This window comes from Poecilia formosa, unplaced genomic scaffold, assembly GCF_000485575.1.
Source record: "Poecilia formosa unplaced genomic scaffold, Poecilia_formosa-5.1.2 Scaffold37, whole genome shotgun sequence".
NCBI lineage: Eukaryota > Metazoa > Chordata > Actinopteri > Cyprinodontiformes > Poeciliidae > Poecilia > Poecilia formosa.
In genome coordinates, this window is record NW_006799976.1 from 3,013,243 (window position 1) to 3,017,181 (window position 3,939).

Consider the following 3,939-nt stretch of genomic DNA (forward strand, 5'->3'; position numbering starts at 1 on the left):
CCCCCCACCCACCCGTCGAAGGCGCGGGGGGAATTCCGCGCGGTTTTCTGGCGCCAGCTGGGCCACATAACGATAAACGGGAGTGGCTCGGCGTTTCGGTATGGCAGCGTCAGAGCGGGAGGCTGATAATGGAACCTGACTGATTGTGAGACCTTGAAAGACCGCATCCAGTGAGAGGGGTTCAAATGCCCAGGTCGGCACGCCGTTTTGAATGCAGGCGGTTCGGTTCCGCCGGCGTGTTGACTGCAGGCAGCTGCGTCACAGATGGTCACAGTTTCCTATATAAGAGCTGTGGCTTTGGCAGTCACTTCTCCAGAATGGTTATTGTTAGGCAGCACAAACCAGAAGAAGAAGAAGACGAAGAAAAAAAGTTCTACTCTTATTGAGCTCACTTTTCTTCTAAAACTTCAGCTTTACTCACCTAGTGGGGGACAATTCATTCCTTTCTGCTCACTACCTATTACCAGAAGTTAGTCAGTCTGGTCTCAGGCTTCCTGTGGAACCCTCCCAAACCCAGAAGGTGAGATGGAGGCGAGCACTGAAAGCCCGGAATCCGACATCATAAATAACAAAAAAAAAAACAAAAAAAAGTCTAAATGTTTCGGACCAACGAGACTCTGTTGACCGACCATAGTTTTCCACATTCCTCCGCTTTAACTGATTCCGTCTTCTCCCCAAACGGACTTTGTTTTTACGGCGAAGCATAAACCATTGCAATGGCGTGCCGTTTTACCGTGAAGTAGTATATCACACAAATAAACATCTTCAGAATAAGCCTGACTGTAGGCCTTTCATTGGATTCACTGGGTTAAAGTTACAAAAATGTTTCCATAAGTAGATTAAACTGTCAGCGTTGGCTCTGCCTTTGTCTGGGTAATGTATTCTCATGTTGGAAATAAAACCTTCCTCTCCCTTTTGGAACTATATTTTGAATAACCTATTGCAGATATCAGAATTATAACAACGCGGATGCTACAACCTGCAAGAACCGGGACCGATTTCTGGGTGCTCTCGTATATCAAGTAGCTCAAGATTTTTTCTTTTCTTCAACAGAAATTATGCATGGAATCAAAGAGTCATAGATTTTTGATGTGAAAGTAGGTAGCGGTTTGAAGCTTTGAAGCCTCTGAAGTGTCAGAAGATAAAAGAAGGCAAAAGGAATGAGGCTTGTAGTTCACTGCATGAACCTCATTTAATGACATCCTCTGTTAAAAGCCTCAAACTCCCTCATGTTCTCACCTTGTGCTGTAGTTTCCTGCAGGTAACGTTTGTTTCCTTTGGTGTTTGGAAGGAGCAGCATCTTGAAACGGCTCGGCTTCATCTTGCACAGCTTGACGTTTCTAAATCTGTCACTGAGGTATTTCAGGAGTCTGCGTTGCTTTATGGCCGCTACAATTTCTGAAAGGCGCCCCAAGTTGACCTCAGCTTCACTTCCTGTCAGTCCCCACAGGCCTGTGAGCAGAGGAGCTACGAGTCAGGTGACTTCTGTACGACCCAATTAGGTGCTGACCTCTAAGGGAGAAAGTCACTATGTGGAAATATTTAATTTTTCCAAGTTAAGCCTCAAGTCTACAACAATTGCCTTTTAATGTAACATTTATTTCACCGTCCAAAAGTTCTGCTATAGACTATAAGCTATAGGCTTTGTGATATTATGAAAATTGATCATATACTTAACAAGTTGTGGTTGCTAGGTAACCAAAGAGTGAGCGAGTTGGTTGATGCCACCAACCGAGCTAAGCCGGCTAAGATGGTTGAGAGCTTGAGCAACCATAGCATTTCCTCTGCCTACAGTTCTGGATCACAGTTCAGGGAAATTATTGAACATTTTATCAGATGGATTTTGTTTGTATTCACACCAACCCAGTTTAGTCCGCTTTAATCAAACTCTGGTTTGTTTAACTAGAAGGTCAGGTTCAATTGGCGAGGTGTGAATGCGCAATCAAACTCTTCATACGGACTATAAAACTTTGGTCTCGGTTCGGTTGAAGTGAACTCTGACGCCATTCGAATGCGAGCGAACCGGCAGCCGCTCCAAAAGCAGGAAGCTAAATGGGCATTCTGGTCAATATATTACTCCCTTCTCTGTGGGGTTAGCAAAGGCGTTGTTGGTTACCATGGCAATGGATCTGCATGTAGAGTAAAACATAGAGTAAAACAGACACACTGAGTGAAGAAAAGCAGAATATAAGCAGCTTGAAGTTGTTTTACGCCTGTTTATCAGTTTTATTTTCCCTCTGGTGTAGCGCTGTAATTTTTTAGACTTTCAATAAATGACAAAAACTGGACTGATCGCCTTGTTTGTTTGATTCATAACGGTCAAAAATTCATCCCCAATCAAACCGAGTCTACCAGACTATTAGGAGTGAAAACACCCTTTCTCTCAATATTGATCACTTGTCTAGTCAGGGCACGAGTCTATGTTGAGTCTCAAACTTGTGACTTGAGTAGGAGTCTCAAACTTGAGTTGCCATCTCTGTTTTGAGACCAACTCTACTACATGTACCTAATCCCACAAAAGTCCTTCAAGACTCACACCAATCTGCCAGCAAAGCAGTGATCCACTGCTGTAGCATGCAGAGAGCGCCAGCGCGTGCCAGTGAGACTTTCCAGCTCCTGCAACCAGGTCAGTGTTATCCACCGAAAACCTTTTTGCGGCTGCTCTCATCCCCACACCGACGTAATGTCAGTTCCTGTCGTTTGCTTTGGGGGCTCTCAGACATTGTTTAGCATAAACTGAGGCCTGGCTGGTTAATTAGTTCCAGTGTGCGATCCGGAGCCACTGAAACCGAAACGTTCCATCCCTCTGTCTGAGGCTCTGCAGGGAAGAAGAAAGAGCCCCAAACGAAAGTGGAACATCAATCCCGATGATGCTGACGAAGGAAGTCTGTGTCACTTTAACGAAGAGACCAGAGGAAGTCCTCTCCAAGTGTTTTAATCATTTTTCCATCTTGCTTTGATTTCTTTCTCTTGACTACTTAAAGGTGAATCAAGTCTTCCCAAATCGGTAACTGCAGAGTAAACATTTCGAGGTTTCAAATATACATGCACGGAAGCAGAGACGGTGATGCATGCTGTGTTATTTCCAGGTTTGACGTGAAACATGTGTGATGGATCCGCAGTGCCACATATGGTGCAGGTGGAGAGATGAAGTCCTTCAGCTTTCATCTCGCATGCAATCGCTATGCTATGGATGGGTAGTGATGATTAATGCAGCCCAGTGATATATGGCACCAAAAAATGGAAAGGCATATTTATGAGGTCCTTTAATCTCCCTTGACAACGGCCCTTGTGTGAGCCAACGGGCTCATCTCCCGTGGCCGCCGCATCAGACCAACTGCTCTCCTCTGCGCCGTGAATTACGGCTGTCACCTGTCGGGGATTTCACAGGACGGCACCTCATTTGAGGTCAATTTCTGTCTTTCCCAGCAGATCAGCCGGTCCAGCGGAGAGAGGCAAGCTGATAGAATTCGGGATTTTTGAGGAGCACGGATTATAGGATCAAAAGCCAGTGGCGCTAATCCCTCCCTGTTATTAAAGATGATCGCGCTATAAATGACAACACATGTAAAAACTTCTCCCAACTCCAAACTCTTAGCAGCGTATGTAAGTACTTAGCCGAACCAGGCTCGGGAGGGGAGGTGGTGGGGGTTTGCTTGCTTGCCGCGGAGCTGGATTAATCATGAGAGATGAGATGTTGAGCCTATAGTTACACTCTAAGTTCCTTAAGTTATTTTTTTTCCGTCTTTCTATGTGAGGAAGTGCAGACGTCACCGTTAAATAGAAGAAGGAATGAGGAAGCAGCAGCAGAGAGGTTATGGGAGCCACTGTCTCTTCCCAGTACACTGCAATTATCTCCTGGAACTCTCGGAGCTAATTGGAAGAGATGTGGGATAAATCCCTGCCTGGGGGGATTGTGCTAATTCTCCACTTTCAGCT